The sequence below is a fragment of the Aedes aegypti genome, chromosome 3 (genome assembly GCF_002204515.2).
Source record: "Aedes aegypti strain LVP_AGWG chromosome 3, AaegL5.0 Primary Assembly, whole genome shotgun sequence".
Classification (NCBI taxonomy): domain Eukaryota; kingdom Metazoa; phylum Arthropoda; class Insecta; order Diptera; family Culicidae; genus Aedes; species Aedes aegypti.
In genome coordinates, this window is record NC_035109.1 from 2,786,711 (window position 1) to 2,813,469 (window position 26,759).

The 26,759-nt window shown below is 39.4% G+C and overlaps 1 protein-coding gene across 1 annotated transcript in view; it reads right to left on the reverse strand.

The window, feature by feature from the left end:
- The window catches only part of LOC5567858 (acyl-CoA:lysophosphatidylglycerol acyltransferase 1), a 61,112-nt gene extending 34,566 nt beyond the window's left edge, over positions 1-26,546 (reverse strand). The window contains exon 1 of the mRNA XM_001651845.2: positions 25,860-26,546. The gene's annotated coding sequence lies outside the window, so the exon portion shown is untranslated. The remainder of the gene's footprint in view (positions 1-25,859) is intronic.
- Positions 26,547-26,759: the final 213 nt, after the last annotated feature.

Genomic DNA, 26,759 nt, shown 5'->3' on the forward strand with positions numbered 1-26,759 from the left:
CAATACCTGATCCAATTAACAGTTTGCTGTTTGTAGAATATGCATGAGATATTATTTGGGGTATTTTAGCTCATATCAATGCTCTTCCTTCTCTCCTTAGCTTATATCAATGCTTCTCTCCTTAGCTTGGTATTCAGCAGCAATTTTCTTCTCCTCGGGTTGCGCCACGTTAGGTCATGATGACGCTAATGTAGAAACAATGCCATCCTTCAATAATAACGTGGTCGATTTGTGATTCTGTATGCTGTTGTGATCCTCAGGCAGGTTTGATAATACTCCTCAACATCATCAGAGTCCGGTGAAATACTCTAGAGCAGCGTGCTGCCTTTGCCTCTTTTCGAGGGAGCGAAAAAATGCTAAGCAGAGAGGAAACGAAAAATGAGCAAGGAAGATGCAGCTCAAAACACAACAGAGTAAAATTTCATCAAAAAAGGGTGCTGTCACAACTCCCCGAGGACTGTCTTATTCGGACGGCAACTCGAGAGTTCTTTTGAACTGTGAGTAAAGGTGAGCATCGCAGCAAGAGAGAGAGAGAGAGATTACCTGAAAAAAAAACCTCGCATTGTTTGCACTCTCACTTGAATCGCTTGAGGATCTGTGTTGAAACTCGCGGAACATTACTAAAGGACCTATCTAACATTGAGAGGCTCTCTTTGTTTACTTTCTCTTTCATTAATAACTGAGTCACATTAACCTCTTCTGTTGCGTTTTTTGTATGAAACGCTAGTCAAGGGAATTGACTTTCGATCTATAGTGAAAAACTTCCCAAAACCATTAGTATTCCACTGTTATAATCGAAAGAGAACGAGAGAGGAGAGAATCTCTCATTTGTACATAGGTCCTTTAGTAATGTTCCGCGAGAAATGTTTGAGTTCAGTTTTTTCTCCTCAGAAAAACGTCAAAATCGCCTCGTCTTTAATCGCAGAGGAGTTTCTATCAGGCCTGTCTTCAGGTGTAGCGATACGGCGAATATTAATCAATCGCAGTTCGTTCTAGTTTGTCAGTTGGTGGGCGCTGAACATTTCAATGGTCGATCTAAACTCCTCCTGGTCATCCTGAGCGTTCAGATTTTTTTTGATATCGTGGCTATCGTTCTTCCGTTATACCTGATCATCTGAGTAAGAGCCGTGCATATTTATTATCCTAGCTAAAGTTTAAGAATCGGCTTTTGACCTGCAACTTCCACTTTTGCTCGTTGATCGTTGATAAAAGTTGTTTCCAGCTCATATGTGTTGCCGAAGCTACGGTAGATGGTATGATTACCTATAAACGTACATAATATTGATCCCTTCCTGCAGCACATCCACGTTGAAATTTATTAATTTTGAAAATAATGAAATCGCTCTTGTGGGTTCTGATCAATGAGAATATATACCGAGGTGAAGAAGAAGACATTTAGTGTGTGTGACATCCGTGTACGCTTCAAAATTATTCAACAACTACAAGCGAGCCGGGTAAATTAGTGACGTAGTTATTTTTGTTTACTTTTTTTCTCTTTACTAATACGTAGCCATTGCTTCTTCTTCCACACCTCAGTATATATTCTCATTGGGTTTTGATCAATATCTTTCACAACTTTGCATCTTCTTCGGCTCTCTCAGATGTCTAATTGAACACTTTGGCGCGCTTTTTTTTTTTTTTTTTACTTATCTCGTTTATTTGGCAGGCTCAGGCGCCGTTGGGCATAACAGAGCCGAAATCTTTTCTTTTTTTTACATTATTTACATTTTGAAATTTGAACTTATTTTAAAAACTATGTTAGTTTGCGGAAGTTTTAAGGTTAGTGGATACATTTGAAACAGGGAAGGAAAGGATTTTTTGGAATTTCTTAGCTACTTAGACTACTAAGCTGATTAAGCTTGAAGGAACAGGATGTCCAGATCTGTAATGAAACTAAACAGAAACGGTTTGTGGGAGACACGACGAGAAGAGGACAATTTGAATGGGAAAAAGAAAGACAGGGAACGAACACAATCAAACCCGGATATTGATACGCTTCAAAAACAGATGGATTAAATTCATATATTCTAAATCAAGGCCCGCCAACACCTCCCTGACAGGTTTCTGCTGTTTTCCTCGGATCCGGAGAGTTTCAGTCAGCTCAGATCTGACGCCACGATGCTCAACGCATCCCCACACAACATGTTCGATATCCTGGTAAGCCACGCCGCAAACACAGAGATTGCTTTCTGAGAGCCCAATACGGTGGGTATGCGCGCTTAACGAATAGTGATTGGACATAAGCCGACACATGACACGAATGAAATCACGGCTCATGCCCAACCCCTTAAACCATGGCTTTTTCGACACCTGTGGAAATATGGAATGCAGCCATCTACCCATTTCTCCGTCTCTCCATTTCTGTTGCCAGCTGATCAAGGTCTCCCGACGGGCCAATGCAAAAAATTCTTCGAAGGCGATTTGACGCTCGTAAACATCGCCTTCTTTAGCGCCTACCTTAGCCAGAGAGTCCGCTTTCTCATTGCCAGGAATGGAGCAATGCGAAGGGACCCAAGCTAGGGTAATAGTGTAAGAGCGAATTGACAAAGCACTCAATGCCTGGCGTATTCTATTCAGGAAGTACGCTGAGTGCTTCACCGGCTTCATTGACCGAACAGCCTCCAGAGAACTCAAACTGTCGGAAAAAATGAAGAAGTGCTCGGGTGGGAGAGAACTGATGTACTCTAAGGTGTAATGTATAGCTGCTAGTTCAGCAACATATACAGAACATGGTTTTTGAAGCATGAAGGAGGCGCTATGAGAAACGTTGTAAACACCGAAACCAGTGATATCATCCATTTTTGACCCATCAGTGAAGAACTGTCGGCTCTCGCTGACATGCCCGAATTTACTTGCAAACATGGGAGGGATAAACTTTGAACGAAAGTGATCTGATATACCATGGATATCTTGCTTCATGGACAAATCAAATACTACAGAGGAACAGTCGAATTCTAGGAAGTTATCACGATTGGTGTTAACCGAAGATGGGCTAACCTCCAGCGTCATGTACCAGTAGTACACACTCATGAAACGAGTTTGAGGGTTATGTTCAAGCAGCTTTTCGTAGTTTTCAATAACCAATGGATTGAGAACCTCACAACGGATGAGGAACCTGAGTGTTAACTCCGCGAAACGATCTGTCAGGGGCTGTACTCCTGCAAGTACCTCTAAACTCATTGTGTGAGTCGAGTTCATGCAGCCTAGCGCGATGCGAAGACAGCGGTACTGAATCCGCTGTATCTTCAGCATGTGTTTTCGCCGCGGATTGAAAGCAAAAGCTACCGTACTCTAAGACCGACAAGATGGTTGTTTGGTACAGCTTGATCAGATCTTCCGGATGGGCTCCCCACCATGTTCCGGTTATAGTTCGCATGAAGTTGATTCGTTTTTGGCATTTCTGTGTCAGATACACAATGTGTTTCCCCCAGGTGCATTTGGCGTCGAACCAGACCCCGAGATATTTAGAAGACAAGCTATGAGTGATTGTCTTACCCATGAGTGTAAGCGGAAACTTGGCAGGTTTGTGTTTCTTTGAAAAGACAACCATCTCAGTTTTCTCCGCAGAGAATTCGATACCCAGCTTTAAGGCCCAAGTAGACAAATTGTCCAGAATATCTTGTAAGGGTCCTTGTAGTTCGGCTGCTGTTGGTCCTGTGACAGAAACAACACAGTCGTCTGCAAGCTGTCTTAACGAGCAATTTTCCATGAGACAGTCATCAATGTCTCTCACATAAAAATTATAAAGAAGGGGACTCAGACATGATCCCTGGGGGAGACCCATGTAGCTTATTCGTGAAACTGACAAGTTGCCATGAGTAAAACTCATATGCTTCTCGGACAACAAATTGTACAAAAAATTGTTCAAAACTGATGAAAGGCCACTTGCGTGGAGTTTGTCTGAAAGGACATCAACACAAACTGAGTCAAAAGCACCCTTAATATCCAAAAACACTGAACCCATCTGTTCCTTTTGGGCAAAGGCAAGTTGAATTTCTGAAGAAAGCAGCGCAAGACAGTCGTTCGTTCCTTTGGCTCTGCGAAAACCAAACTGTGTATCTGACAGCATGCCATTCGATTCAACCCATTTATCCAGTCGAAAGAGAATCATCTTCTCTAACAACTTGCGAATACACGACAACATCGCAATTGGGCGGTACGAATTATAGTTCGACGCGGGTTTCCCGGGTTTTTGGATGGCTATTACTCTCACCTGCCTCCAGTCATCCGGAACAATGTTACACTCCAGAAAGTGATTAAACAAGTTCAATAGGCGCCTCTTTGCGACGTCAGGTAGGCCCTTAAGCAAATTGAACTTGATTCGATCCATTCCTGGAGCGGAATTGTTACATGAAAGGAGAGCAAGTGAGAATTCAACCATCGAAAAAGGTCTATCCATGGCGTCCCTATCCACCGGAATATCTCGTCGCACGCGATCAACAGGAACGGAATCCGGACAAACTTTCTTAGCGAAATCGATAATCCACCGAGGAGAGCTCTCTCGATCTTCATTAACCGACGATGTATTACGCATTCTTCGTCCGACGGTCCAAAGCGTTCTCAACTAGAGATGGTCGGGTTTCACATTTTTCAAACCCGAACCCGACCCGTACCCGACTTATTTTATTTTTGCAAACCCGGGCCCGACCCGAACCCGAGGCAATAATTGAAAAGCAAACCCGGACCCGACCCGAACCCGAAAAAAATTCGCTGTTCAAACCCGAACCCGACCCGAAACCCGAAAAAGTTTTATACGAAAAACCCGCATAAAACCCGAGTTTGAAAAGATGATTAATTCATCGTTTCTGATGCGTAGGGAAGCTTTCAGGTTGTTACTATGTTCACAATTCTCACACAAACCCGACCCAAACCCGATTATACCCGACATTTTTCAAGCCCGAACCCGACCCGTACCCGATAATTTTGTAACCTTCAAACCCGACCCGAACCCGAACCCGAAAATTTTAAAATTTTCTAACCCGAACCCGGCCCGAACCCGTCGGGTTCGGGTTCGGGTCGGGTTTCGGGTTTGAAAACCCGAGACCCGACCATCTCTATTCTCAACGAGGTCTCACGTGATAATCCTTCCACAAAATGACGCCAATAACCGCTTTTCTTCGCTTTGACCAAGCTTTTAAACTTGCGTTCAAGGGAAGAATAGCGCTCATAGTTGTCAATTGAACCACGTTTCCGGAAGTCTTTAAACGCGGCGGATTTCTCGCGATAGAGTGCCTTACACTCTTCATCCCACCACGGATTGGGAGGCTTCTTGCGAACCGACGGACCAGGCACAGGACGGCGTTGGGCTTGAAGAGCGCTGTTGAGAATCAACTCGGATAAAAAGCGATACTCTTCCAACGGAGGAAGTACTTCTACCGCTTGTTCTCCATCAATGATCGTTTCCGCGTACTTTCCCCAGTCTATGTGCTTTGTGAGGTCGTAGGCGAGATCGATAGATGAAGACTGTTGTGTTCCATTGGAAATTGAAACTACGATCGGCAAGTGATCGCTACCATGGGGATCCTGGATTACCCTCCATGAACAATCCAGCGATAACGAGCTTGAACATATTGAGAGGTCTAAACGGCTATCCCTAGGACTTCCATCTTGAGCTGGAGGTGCCACTCGTGTAACTTCCCCAGTGTTGAGAATTGTCATATTGAAGTCGTCGCAGAGGTCATATATCAACGTTGATCGGTGGTCGTCATACAGTTCCCCCCAGCCTGTTCCGTGGGAGTTGAAATCCCCAATGAACAACCGTGGTTCAGGCATAACAGAGCAGATGTGAGAGAGATCTCTGCGAGATATCGCCGATCTCGGAGGAAGATATATGGAGGCGACACTGAGGCTTTTGCCTCGGATAGTCACCTGACATGCAACGACTTCAATGCCTGACATCGGCGGCAGATCGACTCTGTAGAACGAGTGATGCTTTTTGATCCCCAAAAGCACTCCTCCATATGAGTCGGATCGATCCAGGCGAATAATATTAAAATTATGGAAAGGAAGGGTCACATCAGGTGTTAGCCATGTTTCTGATAACGCAAAAACATCGCACTGTAAATTACTAACTAAAAATTTAAAACTATCTAATTTAGGCATAATACTACGACAGTTCCAGTGTAGAACAGAAATCATATCTTCGACCTCTGTGGATAATTTATCCATCAAAAGATATGATCGTTGCAAGGAGGGGCATTCTAGAAGCCAGTTGCTTCAAAAGAGGAGTTACACATGGAAGCAATCCTTTGACAATGTTCTTCACTGGGTCAGAAGCATTGAAGAAATTAAGGATGATATCTACAATGCCAGAAAGCGTAAACATTGGAACGCCCTGAGGTTGCCCTAGGGGCTCCGAATGCGAACTTTCTTTTGGCTGAGCAGTTTGAAATTTTGGAATATTTGGGATTTTAGATTTTCCCGGTAGTGGCGGAAAGTCTCTTTCCTCTTGGAGTTTGAATCCAGGAGGTGAAAGCTTTGAGACTTTCGCGACAGGCTTAGTATTTTTCATGGCTGGTAGGTCATCACTGCTAGACAGATTCCGAGGCTTTTTTGTGGGTCTCTGGAGTCTCACACGCTTCCTCGATGAACCCTTGAAAACGAAGGAAATTCCTTCACCAACCTCAGAGTCGGAGCCCTGATCATCAAGAGACAGAGAAGAGTAGATATTTTGGGATTCAGCAGACGGAGCAGCCTTTTTCAACATCTCGGCAAAACTACGCCGAGAGCGCTGCTCTAATGATCGTCGCTGATGTTGCTGCCGGCGTACGTACGTTGGGCAGTTTTCGAGGGCATGTGGTGGACTTTCGTTGCAATAAACGCATTTTGGCGGTATACTACATGCACCATCCACATGTCTCTCCCCGCAAGAAGCACAGCGAGGTTTATTGCAGCAATACTGGGCAGTATGGCCCAGCTGCTTGCAATTTGTGCAATTCATTACCTTCGGTACGTACAGCCGCACAGGTAAACGAAGTTTGCCGATTACAAGAAAATTCGGCAAAGCAGATCCGGAAAAGGTCACACAGAAGGATTCAGAATGTGAATAGATCTTCTTTTCTCCCACCAGGGATACGGAATGCAATTGCTTGCATTCCAGTATGGGGACAGATGGGAGAGAAGGGTTTTTGAAGCGACCACAACCCTGCATCAATTCTTCGCAGGTCATACTGCCTTCGGTGACCACTCCCGCAATCTCAACCCGATGGCTTGGCAGATAAGTTTGGTACTCACGAGTAAAGAGCTCACAGGCCACAATCTCATTGGCCTGTTTACGGTCACTGACGGTGACGCGCAGCCTACCAGAACCCACTGTGTCAATGGCGACAACGGAAGGGAATCGCTTAGTCAGATCCTTACTGATCTGAATAGTGTTCAACCGTTTGCCTTTGGATCGAAAGAAAACAACAAAAGGCCCACCAGAGTCGGGTGGGTAGGCCTTGAGGCGAGGGGACGTCGGAGATGGTAGAATATTGGTGTCCATTTGAGACACATCAGATTGAGGGGACACACATGGATTGGGCATAGAGGTGTTTGTGTTTTGTTGGTTCAACACATTCGAAGACTCAGTGAGGGGATACGACGTTCCCCCGCCATCATCATCTACAACCATTGCGGTAGCTTAACACCGCAAAGGGCGCACGAATAACTCAAACTAACACTATTTACAGAAATGGAAATTGAATCAAACTGAAAAAAAAACATACAAAGGGGAAAGGGAAGAGGGAAAACTTTCACACGCAGTAAAAACTAATCAAAAAAGACGTGAAGAGGAGAAGGACAACGAGAGGTACTTATCTTTTACTCTATCCACGCTGGCGTCGTTGATGCTGTAACCGATGGGCGTCTACGCTTGGGGAGAGGTAGCATTCGCTGGGATGCGTTGATGTGTGGTTGATCTCCGCTGTCCACGCTATACGCACACCACAGACGATGATCGCACTGATGAACTCTGCACCAGTGTTGGGAAACTCGTGAGTACTCACTGAAAACTGCAAACTCGCTCGCGAGTATGAGTTGTACAGCTTGAACTCTCGCGTGAGTATACTCAGGCGTGAGTTTCAGCTGTACAACTCATACTCGTGAGTGAGTTTTTGACTATCACTAACTCACTCGTGAGTTATTTTACTCACTTGGAGTATTGTAAATGTTCTAAAAGCTTGCGAATGATCCAAATATACAACAAGTAATAAGTAAGTTTGTTCTAGGAGCGGCATTATTTATATTATGAGATGGAAATTTCAATCTGAAGACTTTTTGATTCACGGAAAACGTCTTTGTAATATGATTTTTGAACACAAGCTTTAATTTATTTTGGGCATTTTGTTCCGTATGTTGCATCGTACCTTTTCTTTTTTTCTTCTAGCGTTACGCCTCTACTGGGTCAGATCCTGCTGTTCAGCCTAATGTACTTGTAGCATTTCCACATTTAACAACTATGAGCTATGTATGCTTTATCTGCGACACTAACAAAAATATAAAAATCAAATTTTGACCAGCTCAGAAAAAAAACCTATAAATAAACGGTGGGAAGAGGGCTAATCTACAATTCTTGCATACACGCAAACAAATTTTGTTGTATAATTTACCGAATCCATGGTAGAATTAAGAACTGCACCAACGATTTTCAACCGACTACAAAAATCTGTTAAGTTTACTATAGTCTGGTTAAAATCACTGAGCAGTTAATGTATCTGTTGCGCTAGCAACTGAAGAAAACTATGTTCCGAAATTTTAAACAGGTTTATTGAGGCCAACGTTAAAGTTTCCTGGAAATATCGATTTCAGTGAGGTTAGTTCACAAATTGTTACTTATAAATTGGCTTACGTTTTGTAAATTTCTTGCGTTTTTATCCCGGGTGATAAATTCAACTTCGCTCTGTTGGCTGTATCTAAGGTTACATAATTCATACATTATTTTGAGAGTTTTATACCAATATGATCTTCAATTACCGTTATAACATGTTCTAATTCATAAATTAACTTGAAACCAGCGGCTGATCTTTAGGAAGATTTATAACTTTTACTGAAAAGTGAATTTAATGTTAATGCATGATCTGTAGCACATAATATCAAATTTTACCGTAGTTCGTAAGTAGGATATCAAATTTTCAATTCTAATTTAAGGGAAATTTATCGCAAATTATCAATAATTCAGCACTTTATATGCACAATGTTGCTTTTTAGCTCGCAATGATAAACGAATCGCACATGTCTTTCCAAAACACGGTTCTGTCCCCGTCACTCTGCTCCTGTCTAGTCGACGTCAATGTACATCGGGTCGGTGAATTGGAGGTGCGCTCATTTACGAGGGGCGTTCGCAACAGTATCTATACAGTTAATGTATCTATGTCCGTAGTAACTTCGACTACAATGCATTGTATTTCAATCCATGACACCCACCGTACAACATAATGTGGTCAAAAGTATAATGCAAAACTTGTCAAATGTAGTATGTTTCTAGTCATAAATACTACAACACTGGTTAAATAAACATAATCAATTTTCTTGTGCAGTGATGTTGACTATGTTTTAGAAGAGTTAACAGATTAATGTAGTCGGTTGAAAATCGTTGGTGCAGTTCTCAATTTTACCATGGATTCAGTATTCTCTACAATAAAATTCATTTCAGTGTAACTTAAGATCTCGTCCTAAAAGCCATTGGTAACCATGTGTGTAGCTCGTTGTTTCTGAGCATTTGAAAGCATTTGAATGAATTTACAGTTTGCCATAGTGTAGGTTTGAATCGTTTGAATGCTTATTAATTATTTTGCTCAAAAACAACGAGCTGCACACATGATTACCAAATGGTTTTTAGGGCGATTAAGCGAGAATTGTGATTTGATAATGGACAGACATACTGATAAAACATATTCATTTATCAAAGTATTGGCAATACTTAAATAATCTGCATTTTAACTAAATAACTAAATAAATATTCAATTAAATTCTGAAATAAATCAATTTTATCTGCGCAGTCTAAGATAAACGAAAACGATTAATCTTGCTTGATTGATGCTGAAAACAAAACAAAACAAAGCAAGAGAGTGCCTGACAGCGCTAACAGCTAACCACCATACATTTAATGGTAAAAAGGCGCATTGCCTGTTACACCAATGAACCGATTGTGATCGAGTATGAAAATGGTGCACTACCTGTGTAATAATAAAAAAACGATTTGTTTTGCTACTCATATGGTAAAACGATACAGACTGAAAAAATAATGAGAAATTACATTCGGTTTTAATGATGAACACCAACGTGTTTCGAAAACCTAATTTTATTAAATTGGAAATTCCAATTTGGAATGCATACTTTAATGTGGTGATTTGTATTGAAAAAGTTCAAGTTCTTCTAGAAATTTGTACTGTAAAATGATTTCCTGATGAATTAAACTCATCAAAACAACTAAGCTGTAGTAATTTTTCTGCAATTTGGTTTAAAAAGAATTCCGTAGTTTAGCCCAATTACTCTACAGTGATACCTCCATGAGTCGATGTTCCATGACTCGATATCGACTCATGGAACCATACTAGAAACAAAATTTAATGGTTACTTTGATGGTCCCTAGAAACAGCTTTCCAAAGGATTGCTTTTCCATGACTCGATATTTCCATGAGTCGATGGTCCCTTCAATATCGACTCATGGAGGTTTCACTGTATTTTGGTTAAATTTCCAAGGTTCCTCTTTAGAAATTGTGGCAAAGTACCCCCCTTGGGTAAATGCAGCTCTCTCTCTATTGTTGACAGGCATACTGTAAGATTTTGCATTTATGAAATAATCGATTTACTTAAATTTTGATAAACTTAAAATTTAGGTTTTTTTTTTCTCTATGTAGAGAAAATAATTACTGTTAATAAACATACTGTTTAACGTACAAGTATACTTCAATAGGATCATAGCACTACCTCTGTTTGCGCACATAAGAGCGTCTGTGTGGTAGTCGGAATCTTGTCGGACACCTTTCATTCATGGTCGCGGTGATAATCGGAACTGTAGCAGAATTAACACACGAAATTGCTGAACTACAACACAACGTTCATTTGACGGAGAACTGGTACACAAAGTCTTCTGTATTAATGCGGCTATTTATTGCAAACTTAGCTTCAACTACGGTTTATTCTGTCTGGATTTCTATTTAACCACTGTTCTGTACTGTAAACTGTTCACATAAACTTTGAACATTCACTGTATTTCTGGACGATTACAAACTGGACGCGCACGGACTAACTACATTAACTATTGATCGGTTATTAACTGTAATGTACTCAACTTTGGTCTTTTATATGATCATGCTGTACAGACTAATTGTTCTGAACTATTTCTAAAAGCAGTTCTGCTGAGTTCAGTGACCTATTACTGGAAGTTTGTTGCACATAATGCTAAGTTTTGGCGGTAACAGTACTGAGTGACTGAGTGCATAACAGTTCCATGAGATTTAGTTACGGTTACACTACAGTCTGACTATTCCAATCTAAATTCATTGATTCCATCTGAACTTGCGTAAACAACCTCAATAACAGAAACCTTAGACAAAGACTCGACAATACGTATCAGACTTTCGTGCCAGAACAAATCACCAGCCTCTGATTGTTCACCAAATAGCGTTGCCAGCAATGATTTGTACGGTAACTTCAGCATCTTCTGTGCTCAGATTTTTCCACTCTCCTTTTCAATTTTCATTCATGTGCACCATTTTTCTGACAACACAATGTATGATTAAGAGGAGAAAAAAACTAACAATAAGCCAGGTGTCACATCTTTTCTAAGATTAAAACGAACAAAAGAAGCGAACATTATTTCAGGAAATATTGTTTTATACTTTTTTAACCACTTTGGACAATTATGAGAATAAATAATGCATGAATCATTCTTATAATGATACTTACTTACGATAGGTACTTCACATTTCTGTATGTCTGTTCCTAAAACAGCTGTACAACAAATTCTATATTTGAAAGCTATGCAAGTTTGCTATTACCGCATAACAGTCAAATTTGCCAAATAAATAGTCATAGGCCCGTAGATGTGGTTTAATGAGGATAAAATTATCAATCAGAATCATTTAGTTTCTAGGTTTATTCATACATCTCATAACGCAAAAATGATTATTTTTGGTACCCACCCACCCTCTTGTAACGATTTTTGTATGAATATTCCACATTATTTGTGTATATTGTAACATTCTGAAGACACCTACCTACACCTTTGTGAATGAGCCCTCTCCTAATAGTCTACTTTTTCGCAACCTCCTTTATTTCTTGTTAGCATACTGCCGTGAATCGCAATTCAATCCAATCTGCATTTTGGCTAAAATTGAGTTGATATCAGTTTTCAACAAATCTTCCTATGGTCTTTCAGCTGCACTAACTAGACACCACATTTTGTTCCGTAAAATGAGGAAAACCACCAAGTCGGATTGTCCCATAATAAAAAGTAACCACAAAGCAGTCCCACTACAGATTCCCGCACAGCGTAACTCAAAAATGAATCATATTTTGGTCATTTTCAATTTTTTTTCGGAAAAGTATCGGAGAGAAAGACAAATTGCAAAACTTTTATTGAGATTCAAACATGTTTGAATCTTCTAGATTTTTTTGAATGTTCGTCTGGAGAACGAGTCTATAAACTTCACATGTCATTTTATCATGGCATACTTTTTACATATAGGACTGACTTGCAATTCACGACAGTATAGAAGTCAAGCAAAATATATGAAATTTTATTATAAATTCCATGTTTAAAAAATGACTCTTAATTCAGTAATGTTTAAATATCCATACTAAAAAAATGCATATCTCAATACAGAAGTCGACAGTAGCTGTTAACACTATTAATAATTTATATTTCACTCTGCCAGCTAGTAAACATAAACTACAATTTTATTTTGCTTTGGGATTTGGTTACTCACCATACTCACAAAGAGTAACTTGCTCACTCACCGAGAGTAATGACGTCATACTCACAGCGAGTATTACTCTTTACGTGAGTAATACTCGCAGTGAGTTATGACGTCATACTCTCGCGTGAGTAAGAGTAAGGAATGAGTAACTCACAGTGTGAGTATTACTCGCAAACGAGTACGAGAGTGAGTATTTTTTTACTCGCGAGCACGAGTTTCCCAACACTGCTCTGCACTGCACACAGGTAGCACACGGGACGGGGTGCGAGATGCCTTCGATGATACACGTGATCAAAAAAGGACGGTCTGGTTCCTGGTTCGCTGGTACGGTGTATGTGTGATTGGTTTCTCACTGCCTGCCACCAACCAACACAGGCGTCGATAACGATGGTGACCACTGTCGGTGTGGAGAGCGCACCGCTGTGCACGCTATATGCACACCACAAACGATGATCACTCAGGTAGCACACGGGACGAGGTGCAAGCTGTCTTCTACGATACACGTGATCGGAAAATAACCACGCAATGGCGAAAACGTTCAATACTTTTGCGCAAAACTCGATTAATCGGCAACACAATGGCTTCGCCAAAAGTGTTCCGCTTCCAAGCCGAACTAAGGCTCTTCACTGCACTAAAAACACTTTGCAATAGGCGTCGAAATACCAAAGATTTGGAAAAACGGGGGTGAACCCGGACACACGAGAACTATCGACTGTCTCGCACGGTAGCTCAACAAGGAATCAACTTTGGCGCGCTTAAGCCGGCTTGACATCTTGGTCTCTATCTCTATTAAGTAGTGCCCACGGTACTTGCTTGATACTTGATGGCAGTGGCGACTCGTAACCTCACTTTTTACCTGTTCTACGACTCTAAAAATGTCTATTTTGACAAATTTAGATTATAAATCAAAAATTTAATTATTGAAATCGTCCTTTCAAACAAATCTCTACTCATTACATGCAAATTTGTTGCTGAAATTCAAGAATTTCTATTCATGGAACATGTAGATTTGAGGTTAGGGAATCGCCACTACTTGATGGCCTTCTCCATTAGATCCGATCCTAGGCCAATCAAATGGCAAAAAGCCATCAGTAACATAGCAACCGTAAGAATCAGAGTGTTGTACAACGCGAGTGTAATCTCCGTCCGTAAGCTGTGGGACTTTTGCCCTACTCGCTACAGCTATATGCCTTTTTACCTCGCGGATAACATCGTTATTGCAAGTCACTAGAGTTCCAAGGTACACAAATTCTTCAACTACTTCAAAAGTATCATAACCTAACATCAGCTATGGGTCCACGATGTCTACCAACGTTGCATGAATCAGTCTAATCAGCTTCGCCGGAAAACCATGTTCTATCATAATTTGCAGTGTTTGGATTTTGATCCGAATAAGCCGATCGAACCGTATTCGGAGAGTGTAACAGTTTGTTGCACATCGCATTCGGAGAGCCCTATGAATGTGAACATTCACTCTCTCGTTTGGTATGTGGCACGAGAGCGTTTTTTTATTAATTTCTTTATAAGTATCATTCCAAACATTACATTCATTTCTTATATCTAGGTGTTCTGTGTTATTAGACAACACTATCATCCTAATTTGGTAAAACAAATCTACGATTTCATTAACATTTTGTTAACAACATATTACATTTCATTTGCCGTAGCAGTTCAGATTTTTACAGGTGAGTTGATTTCACCTGCTTATAAGAGCAGAAAAAAACGCTTTGAATATACTTAACCTAACTTGACCTAAACATATAACGCATTAATCGTGGGAATAGAAGATTGTAACGATTTTTGACTGAAATTATTAATTATTTTATTTGACATTAATTGTTCCAATGTTTCAACATTGGATATTCTATGTAACTCATTGGTACTATACCAGGGAAGAAGCTTCAGAATCATTTTCAAAATTTTGTTTTGAATTATCTGCAGAACTTTCTTCCTGGTATTACAACAGCTAGTCCATTTATTTGAATATCAAAAGTTTGTTCTTAAGACAAAGTTTCGATTTTCGATTAATAAGTGGATAGATACATTTTACATATTTGTTAGATTTGGCTTGAATGCCCTCAATGTGATTTTTGAAAGTTAAATTCTTATCAAGCATGAGCCCTAGATACTTAACTTCATCTGACCAATTTATTGGAACCCCTCTCATCGTGACAACATGTCTACTTGAAGGTTTCAAATAAAGAGCTTTGCGTTTATGTGGGAATATTAGTAGTTGAGTTTTGGAAGCATTAGGAGAAATCTTCCATTTTTGCAAGTATGAAGAAAAATATCCAAACTTTTTTGCAATCGACTACAGATGACACGCAGACTTCGTCCTTTGGCGGAGAGGCCTGTGTCATCAAAGATTTTTGAAATCCCTGAAGTAACTCAGGTAAGTCAGATGTGAAAATATTGTATGATATTGGTCCCAAAATGCTGCCTTGAGGAAAACCAGCTTTTACAGGAAGTCTTTCAGATCTGGAGATCTGATAATTAACCTGAAGTGTACGATTTGACAGATAACTTTGAATTATTCTAACAATGTATGTTGGAAAATTAAAGTTTTTTTTAATTTTACAATCAAACCTTCATGCCAAACACTGTCGAATGCTTTTTCTATGTCTAGAAGAGCAAGACCAGTAGAATAGCCTTCAGATTTGTTGGAACGGATCAAATTTGTTACACGTAAGAGTTGATGAGTGGTCGAATGTCCATGGCGGAGTCCGAACTGTTCATTGGCAAAAATTGAATTTTCGTTGATGTGGGCCATCATTCTGTTCAAAATAACCTTTTCAAAAAGTTTACTGATGGAGGAAAGCAAACTGATTGGACGATAGCTAGAAGCTTCTGCAGGATTTTTGGCTGTTTTTAAAATTGGAACAACCTTAGCATTTTTCCATTTGTCAGGAAAATATGCTAATTGAAAGCATTTGTTGATATATCAACTAAAAATGATAAGCTACTTTCTGGAAGTTTCTTGATGAGGATGTAGAAAATTCCATCATCGCCAGGAGCTTTCATGTTTTTGAATTTTTTAATAATAGTTCTCACTTCTTCCAAATCAGTCTCCCAGGCATTTTCGAAAACGTTCTCTTGATTGAGAATATTTTCGAACTCCTGAGTAACTTCATTTTCAATTGAACTAGTAAGTCCTAAATTAAAATTGTGCGCACTTTCAAACTGCATAGCAAGTTTTTGAGCTTTTTCGCAATTAGTTAGTAATAATTTGTTTTCCTCTTTCAATGCCGGTATTGGCTTCTGAGGTTTTTTCAAGATTTTCGATAATTTCCAAAAGGGCTTAGAGCCAGGGTCCAATTGAGAAATTTTATTTTCAAAATTTTTGTTTCTTAATTGAGCAAAACGTTTTTTGATTTCTTTCTGCAAATCCTGCCATATAATTTTCATAGCAGGATCGCGAGTGCGTTGAAATTGCCTTCTCCTCACGTTTTTAAGACGGATCAAGAGTTTAAGATCATCGTCTATAATCACGGATTCAAATTTTACTTCACATTTTGGAATTGCAATGCTCCGGGCTTCAACAATGGAATTTGTTAAAGTTTCAAGAGCATTGTCAATATCAAGTTTAGTTTCTAAAGAAATGTTAACATCAAGATTGGAGTCAACATACGTTTTATATATATTCCAGTCGGCTCGTAAATAATTGAAAGTGGAGCTGATAGGATTGAGAATCGCTTCTTGGGATATTTGAAATGTAACAGGGACATGATCAGAATCAAAATCAGCATGAGTAATCAGTTGGCTACAAAGATGACTAGAGTCGGTTAAGACCAAATCAATCGTAGATGGATTTCTAGAAGAGGAAAAACATGTGGGGCTATCAGGGTATTGAATTGAGAAATATCCTGAAGAGCACTCATCAAATAAAATTCTGCCGTTGGAATTACTTTGAGAATTATTCCATGACCGATGTTTGGCATTAAAGTCACCAATGACAAAAAATTTTGACTTATTGCGAGTCAATTTTCGCAAGTCAGTTTGGAGCAAATTAACTTGCTGTCCAGAGCATTGAAAAGGCAAATAGGCAGCTATGAAAGTATATTTACCAAGTTGTGTTTCAACAGGAACACCTAAAGTTTCAAAAACTTTAGTTTCAAATAACGAAAACAGTTGATGTTTTATACGCCTATGAATGATGATTGCAACTCCCCCACATGCCTCATCAAGTCGATCATTACGATAAGCAAAAAAGTTAGGATCTTTTTTTAGTTTGGATCCAGGTTTTCAATATGTTTCAGTAGTAACTGCTATATGCACGTTATTAGCAGTAAGAAAATTAAACAGCTCGTCCTCTTTACCATTCAGAGAACGAGCATTCCAATTTAAATTATTTAAATTATTATTTGGATCCATTAGAAAAACGTAATCCAATAACAATTTGATTAGTAAATTTTACACCAACTTGGACTGCTTCAGTCATAGTGGTGGCTTTGAACATCGCATCAATCATTTGATTCAATTGTTCAGTCAGAAAATTAAAATCAGAGGCAGACATACAGCAAATTTCACCATCTTTTATTTTTTACCTATATATGATATAAAAAGAAAGCTCTCTGAAAAATTTCAGTAAAAAATCTCTGTTTTTCGATTTCTGACATTTTTTTAGTTTACTGACTTTTTCGGTACCCAGTTCCAAAACCCAGTTATTTTTACCGAACAGATTGAGTGTGTATCACTTGAAGTAGTATCCGTGGATTTTCCGTTAGAACTTTCGGTAGACGAAGAGGCAGAGTAGAAGTATCCTGTGGCGGCAGGTTTTTTGTTCCATTTGATTTGACACAATTAGAACGGTTACTCGTAGTATGAAAAGGGAAGGAGTTCAAATTACCTGCTACGATATCGGCAGATGATTTTCCTTTGGGTAGATCCATTCGAAATTAAAATAATCGAACGGCTACCCGACGGAATAACATTAGTTTTGAATAAGCATGATTATGATCTTCTTGATGGGTATGATTCCTATTCAAGCGATCGTTAACTGAAAATGAGCATTATTCGATACTTTACCAGGGGAATTCCGGAAACGACCGTTATCGTAACGGACATTACCGTTCATATGCCTGGCACGAGCCTCGAAGACTCGCCTACGTGTAGGGCAAGCCCGAAAGTTAGTTTTAGTATTGCCCCCGCAATTGGCGCATATGAACTTATCGGTTCCTTCACTGGACAGACGTCCTTAGCGTGAGAAGAACCTCCGCAAATCATGCATTTAGCATCCATTTGGCAATGTTTTGTACCATGACCCCACTTTTGGCAACGACAGAGGGGTTCTGGAAATTTCCTTCAGGTTTCTGGAAATGTTCCCATGTCACACGGACATCGAACATAAGTCTAGCTTTTCCTAAAGCTTTAATCTTATTTAGATCTTTTTTGTTAAAGTGAACCAAATAATATTCTTGAGAAAGCCTTTTCCGAAGAATGCCAGATTGAGTTCTCTTTTCCATAATGATTACTTGGACTGGAGAAATTCCAAGTAAATCATTTATTCCATTTTCGATCTCTTCGGGTAACTTAAAGTGTCTTGAGACACTTTTCAAGACGACTTTGAACAAACGTTCAGACTACTTCGATTTAGTGTTCGGAAAATTTGTCTAGTGCATTGAACTGATTGAACTTGAATGTTGATACATTATCCATTTCACCCTTGGAAAAAAGTTCGCATTCCGGAGAAACGTCCTTTCTTCCATTCTTGCCACATTTAGTGACAGTTTTAAACCCCTCTTTTTTTAAAGAAGTTGTGAATTCAGAGATTAACCATTCCTTTTGTTTGTAGTTGCAACCATGTTTAGTGAATAAACGAAAGAAAACGTGACCTTCGAGAGCACGAAGGTACGATGCTTCGCTTGGCTCGATTTGTGTTCTGCTAGGCGCACTCCGTTCCTGAGCTTTTCAACGACATCTTGAACATCTTGAAGTATTTTCGCCCTCACAAGGTCAGCCGTCAGCTCGACCCCCAAAGTTTCCAATCCCATTATCATGGGATTGTAATACTCCGGCAAACTCTTGAAGCAGTCCGTTATCCTGGAACGCCTTATGGAGCTTTTCCCATACTTGTTTCGCTGTTTGGCTATAGATATTTTTCTCTACGCTCAGACAGATGGCAGCCAATGCTCGTTTACTTGTTTTCAGAGATTTTTGGATACAAACACCCCACCAAGAACTACGTGAAGAAGAAAAATTGGAGTTCCAGCACTAAGGTCAATTTGTGGGCCTCGTGGCCGTGCGGTTAGTGTCGTCAGGCATTTAATCGCATCGTGTCATGGGGTGCGGGTTCGATTCCCGCTTCAGCCTTTGAAACTTTTCATCAGGAAAGTTTCACGGTTGTGCCACTGGAGCATGCTTATCCGTTGTCTAGTGTTAAGTTACAGTCTGTGCAGCTGCTAAATGGCTGAAAACGGTGTCCGTGTCTTTTTTAAGAAAAAGTGTCAGGTAAGAAGAATATGTTGCTGAAAATCAGTGAGCGTAATTTTTCTTCTATGCAACTTTAGACCATCCTTGATGTTGGTGAATATGAAATGAGTAAGTTCTATTAGTTGAAACGAGCAATAAAAATGTGAATGTGAAAACTCCATGTACAGGAACAAGGCACTGTTGTTAAGAAAAGTCGGTACAAACGGGACTGACATGCGATGACAAGCTTGAGCTTGAGCTTGAGCTTGAGCTTGATTGGCCGCCCGTGGATGCACTCCAGTATCGCCAGATCAGCTGCACTTACACAAGGAACCAACCGAATGACTGCTTGGGACTAACAGGCATCCTCAGTGTATAAGTGCTGGTGATCTTCTATTTTTAGGCTATAATGGCGCCTGCCACGTCAGAATGCAGACCAATGAGGGGAAGGGGGAGGAATTGATGATGCATTGAACTGACTCCCACGTAGACCGTATATTCCACTGCATCCACGCCAGTTCATGCGGGAGTGTATGGATTGGGGGAAAGGCATGGCAGAGAGGTTTGTTTTTGTGGTTAGCAGACTGCCTATGTATCAGGCGTAAGAAAGGCGTGCGCGTGGAAGTAGGAAGCGTTAGGGAAACGGTTTCTTGTCCGTCTCTGGTTCTAGCGTTTGCTATGAACAAATAGTTTGAGTGTGATATATTTAGAATGGAAGATAGATGCAAGTGAGTGATTCCAAGCAACAGCACCAAAATTTGGTAAATTTTTTAATTCATTTTTTTCTATTGAACTGAAACTTTGCACAGTTTTCCAGTTCCATCTAAATCGTCATTTTCCGATATCAAATCTTCAAGTTGAGTCACGACTAACTTTTCAAAAGGGTGTATGTGAAAATGGTTCAAAAATATTCAAAAAGCTGCACAGCAAAAACGGTTCATTCGATTGTTAGACAACTAAAGAAACAAAGTTAGACAACTAAATAAAAATTCCAAAAAAAATACACACGGTAAAAAATTTTTTTTTTTGCATTAAAAAACATAATTTTTGACACAAAAACTCAAATATCTCAAAACCCTATCGGAATACCAACGTAATTTTTTGAGGGAAAACGGTCCATTATATTAGCTATCTACCATAAAAATTTGGTGATGGTAAACCAATAAACAAAAAAGTTATGACATTTCAAACATGTCACAATTTTCACATTTAGTAGAAAAAAAAAATTTTTTTTTCGGTGTAAATTATTACGGGAACCGCAGTTTGTTGCTGATTTTATTGTTAAGGGCCTTGCGTGAATTAATCAAGTCGTTTTCATGTATTCATTAGTATTATGTATATTATATGTATAAATATTATGTATATGTATAAATATTATATGTATATGTATATATGTATAAATTAAAATGAATTAACAGATTACACGAAAATAATTTTTTTTTTACCAGGATATTTTTTTTAGAGTATGATCGATGAGTTTCTAAATGTTATATATAAACTTTAAAAGTTTTGGATTTGGGTATGCGTTATGAGATCATGAAAACATTTTATTTATTTATTATTATTCAATTTTTTTACAATATCGAACACTTTTGCATCATTATCAGTACAGTTCGAGTATAGTTTTGCTTTAATTTTATTTTCTGACAATGGAATGAAACAGTGAAATTTTTGGGTTCCTTGGATCGTTTTCGCGTTATTATATTGCTCGCTGAGCTCTGATGCCGTTAATTCGTACTCTTCAGTAGTAGTAAAACAAAATGATAATTTTGTTAAATCTTCTTCTTTTCTGCGATTCGCCCAATCAAATAGTTCTTTTGCAGTTTTAATTGGATGCTCACGTTCTTTGGCTAAACTTGCTCTTGTGGCCATGCGCTTTATGGTTCCTCCAATAGCATCACAAGGACCTTTGCCATGTGACGTAGCAAAGAAATGCCATTCTGCATCAATTCCGTACTTTGATTTAAATTGACATAGGCTCAAAAAATTCTTACGGTTTTTGTACTGCGATGCTGCTCCATCAGACATGAAATATATCTTTCTGATTTCTTTATCCTTATCAACGCGTAAAAAGTTAATCATTTTGGCAATGAACAAATTTACAGATACTGAGTCGTGTCTTAAATCTTCGGAAATTACAATAAAACTAAAATGTTCAATTTGCGTACATGAATTGTAGCTTGTTGTACGTTCCAGTGATGGGACTGCACTTCATCTTGCAATACAAAGCTATAGTTTTCAGAAAAATCACAAATGACTAAAAATTCACCATCTTGTAATGTATTTTTCGTATTTTTTAAAAAGCGGGATTGCTCTGTTTTAATAAAGTCGTGAGGAATTAAACTTTCTAATTTCAAGCAAAAAAATGACACAAACTCATCTACAGGTTTTACAATAGTTTCTAGGTCACACCTATCCGTGGTCACCCATTGCTCAAATGATAACTGATCAATATAATTTTCTTCAAACTCAGCGAATAAAGTATTTTCCAATGATGAAGAATCTGGACAATCCGAACAAGATCGTAGATAGCAATTTGATGTTGTATTTTCACACAAAAGACTACAAGTTAACATTTTAATATCCTTTGATAAATTGATTCTTTTCAAACTATGTAAGATTAGGTTAACATTTTCGTGTGTTGTGCACACACAAACATTATGTGTTCCTGAATTGGATAGAAGCTTGCATTGCCTTGAACGAAGGCTTGCAAATGAGGAAAAACCTACCTTAATATTTTCGTTAATTTCCTTGAAGCGTGTATACGCTTCTTTCAAAGTAGTCATCATTAATCGTTTTTGGATTGCTTGACGCTTTCCATCTTTTTTTACAGATACATAATCTTTTTGGCCAGGCATAGCTCTACTTACTTCATCGTATTCAAAATATTGAATTATTTTTTCTTTTGTCTCATCTGTTAATGAAGTACTCGACCTAGCATTTTTGGTTGCAAGACAGTTATTTTTGAATTGTTTTGCCTCTTTTGCTGTATTTCTATTGGTTTTGAACTCATCAATGGCGTCTTGAATAGACCACGAGCTTGGCAGCATCGACAAAATCAATAATTTTTCTTTCTTTGTCGTGGCTAGATTCGAGAACCTCATCGTAGTCTGTATTTTCCACATCCTCAGGTCCTAATTTGAAGAGGTTTCTTCGTACAGCTTCGTTGATTTCACGGTATTTTTTCTCGGGATAATTGACGCAACCCATCTTCGTCCATTTAATCGGAGTCACTTTTATTCCAGCTATCCCTTCGTTGAAGCGTTCGATGTTGACCTTCTGGATGCACTCATCTTCTGATTGATTTGTTGAAACAGATGTCGCTGATGGTACCGTGGCAAGACTATCTGCACTTGGTACTTCTGGTAACTCCTCAGTTGTTGTCGGTGCATCTAGTAATTCCTCAGTTGTTGTTGTTTTCGAACTTCCTGCAACCTGATCCACCGATGATGTACAGATTGCCCGTTTGTCAACGTTTAAACGGCAGGACGTACAAATGCGTAAATTTGTATTCAATGTAGACATTGGAGCATAACCAGCCGCTTTCAGTTTATCTATGGTGCTTTCGGTGAGATTTCGTAGCTCTTTCGAACACTTTGTTTCTGCAAACGGCCTGCAACAGTTGAGAAAGCGACTACTCATGTTGCTCGTTAGATTTTAATAAACAAAATCACTTTTAAGTGTTTACTGACTAGTTTGGTGTCGTTTGCTTGACTGAAGAAAAATTTTACAATTAAATCTTTTATAACCATAGTGGTAGTATATTTTTAGCTTTTTCGTGAGTATGTTCATGGTATGTACCTATCATGTTTTTGATGTTGTTGAAGTTACTCGCTTTCTCCCAAATATGATTAACAAAGTCTATTCTCTACCAAGGCGGGTCTATATCCAGGTGTAATCAGATTTTAACTTTGTGGAGAAAACCAGCGCCGAGAAAACCGACCTGCTTTACGTATACTAGATCACCTGGGTACAGACCCGCCTTGTTCTCTACGAGGTAAACTTTTTGCAGGTAAACTAGTCGTATACCTGTATAGAAAACTTTTTTTGTAGCTTTTGTCTTCAATATTAGATTTCTTATAGGTTTCTTTTATCAAAAGGTTTCAACACTATTGAGAGAATTTTTCTTCAGTTACGTACAATAAAAAATATGACACTATCAAGACTTTAGATCACAACACTGGATCGCGTCTAACTTTCTAATAGATGCTATAATAATTATGAATAATTAAATAAAATATCATGAAAACAACTTGTTAACCTCATGTGGTACCCTTAACAAAAAATTCAGCAACAAACTGCGGTCCTAAAAAAAATTAACAATGCAAAAAAAAAAAAATTTCACTAAGTGTCAAATTTGTGAAATATTTGAAATGTCATAACTTTTTTGTTTATTGGCTTACCATCACCAAATTTTTATGGTAGATAGCTAATATAATGGACCGTTTTCCCTCAAAAAATTACGTTGGTATTCCGATAGGGTTTTGAGATATTTGAGTTTTTGTGACAAAAATGATGTTTTTTAATGCAAAAAATATTTTTTTTATACTGTGTGTATTTTTTTTGGAATCTTTATTTAGTTGTCTAACTTTGTTTCTTTAGTTGTCTAACAATCGAACGAACCGTTTTTGCTGTGCAGCTTTTTGAATATTTTTGAACCATTTTCACATACACCCTTTTGAAAAGTTAGTCGTGACTCAACTTGAAGACTTGATATCGGAAAATGACGATTTAGATGGAACTGAAAAACTGTGCAAAGTTTCAGATATTTTTGAAATGGTCGATCAGAATCGACTTGCATGCCTCCGTGGAATCCCTCAAGTGAGAGATATACAACTACAAAGTACGAGGAAAGGGACGGGCCTGGGATTGAACCCATGACCTTCTGCATATGAAGCAGAAGCGGTAGCCATCAGACCACCAACCCCGTCAGGGACTGACATGCGATGACAAGCTCTAGTTAAACAACTACCTATGACCTACGTAAATTAACCAATTCAAAACTAGAGCACCGCTTAGCCAGTGAACTTCTGCCCTAATTAAACGCCGCTTAATGAATGCGATAATGTCCAGATCTATTCCCGCGCAATAATTGACCAGTCAGAGTCGTTCGGTGGCAACAAAGTGCGTTAAATAGCCTATCTATACAGCTAACATGATGGGCCTGATAGCTGTCTGATTCAAAACACATTTGAGCCGCTCAAAGCGCGTGTAAGCAAACGACGCATCGCAGTTCAGTATAGGCACTCACACTCTGGCGATGCGCTGTTTAACTGTTTAGCATGTGCGCACGCAATATTCACCCTTTTGAGCACGTTTGGCTCCGTTCATAACTCGAGCGTCAGCTGACCGCACTTACAGGCGATAGCTAGGTAAACGCAAACAAGCAGGCGTTGGACGCTACACGAGCGAACAATTTTCGAGATCACGGCCAACTGAGAATGAAAGTCGTGCGCGAGCGACGGATGGTAAATTGTGGATGATGGGACACCCTTGCCGCTAATCTCGAACTCCAATGTAGTCGTTGCCCTCGTAAATTATTCACATAGACGAGTCCAAAGTCCTCGTCAAAACTTTGCGTCCGGCCCCGCAAATGTTATCAGTTTAATAAACCGACCGCTCAGCGCCCGGTGATTTGCTAGATCCGGAGAGATTTAGCCCCATTAATCAAAATGTGCCACGTTCTGTCTAGAGAAGGGAGCCGAGCAAAGCGTCGCGACAAATTGAGCTCGTATGATGTCACGCGCTGACAATGATGATCTCTAAGACAGTTGTAACCAACCAACAATCGCCTGATTACATAAAGCGATTTGTCGTCAAGTACAACTCAAGTAGTGGAAACGGTAGAAACCCAAGACATCACGAAATAGCTGATAAATTCATTCTTTTTATCAGGTATCAAAATTAATGTTTATAAACATCACCACAGTAGGCATAAAAGCACCAGCTGTAAGGTCAACTTTACCTGACTGCCTACTTCGATCGGCAAAGCGAATGGGTGGAAAATTCAATTCGCCAACCACAACCCCCCGCCGTTCCGGCTTGCTTTGACCTCCCTCCCACCTTCCGAGCAGCATCACCATGGAAGCTCATTTAGATAAACAAATTTCGCAAAGCACCAACAGGGCTGCTGTCGATTTCACCTGGATCGATACAAACGAAACAACACCCCATCGGTGCGTTTGAACAATCTTAGCATGCCATACTATAGGTCGAAAGCGGAAAAAATCTCCAACCGGGCTACAATGGCAAGGATGAAACATCAATTTATTGATTTTTCTCTCCTCCTGTCCAGACGCATTCGTCTCACTTCTTACATTGCTTTTTAGTGTGCAGCTCCTCACTAGACAAGTAGGCCTGCCCATCGCTTCGAAATGAGATAAGCCACACGGCGTTCTATGATGCTATTAATTTTCCCAGTGGCCTACTCTTGCAAGCTGTCTACTTGGATCGATTCCAAAACATTCTTGAAAAACCACATAAATTATTCAACACCCATATTCGTTGTCAGTTTTTAAAGTTAGAATACATACAATATTTGAAGCTTACCCCGGCTTAAGCTCGCGTACTTCTTCCACCTTCGCCTTTCCTCAAGAAGACAACTACGACGGCGACGACCTTGATCCGGCCAGTCGTTTTGTTACTTCCTTCCTCTTTCACTGCCGTCGCTCTTCCGCTAGCAAAACAGCTTACTTCGACGCTTATTTTCTGATCATCGTTCAATTCAGCATTACTCACTCAATCACATTGCCTCCCAAATGCGGTTCAAAATTTCATTCACACTAAATGGTCAACAAATTCTTCCTGGATTGCTTCGATTTGCTACATGAACGGTAAACCACACTCGAAAATAAAATGCACACTCTGCACTAGCACCAATAATTGTGAACAAGGTAACGGTACGACGAAAATTGGTTTTCCTGCTTTTTAGCCGCTGAACCATCAGATTCCCACTAAAACAGTCGAAGTAGGCTTGTTTCGTACGCAATGAAACGTACTCAAAAGCAAACGGAAATAATCAGTGAGTGAGGTTTCGTTTGGTAAAACTCAAGTCACAAAATTTCGCCTACTTTGCTTTTGCCACTCGCGGCGACGACGACCGAATCGAACAGCACACCTGGCTTTTTTTTTGTTAAAGACGATAAAGACAAAACGCAACCGAACCGAACGACGGACTGAGAATCGGTAACCGCAGAACTGAAGGAAAAATGTCAAAAGGTTCTGAAACAGATTTTCCTCTGGCTGGACTGGACGGTGTGCTCTCACCATTGGCTCTCACTAATACTAATGCGTGAGACCAAACATTGAAAACATCTGGGGTCGGTTTAAAAATTATTACCCTCAGATATTTTGAGGAAAATTAGTGCATTCGGTTGGCTTTTGACGATTTAAAATGTAATATTTTTGAATTACGATTCAAATCTGGTAATGCGTAAACGCATAAACGCA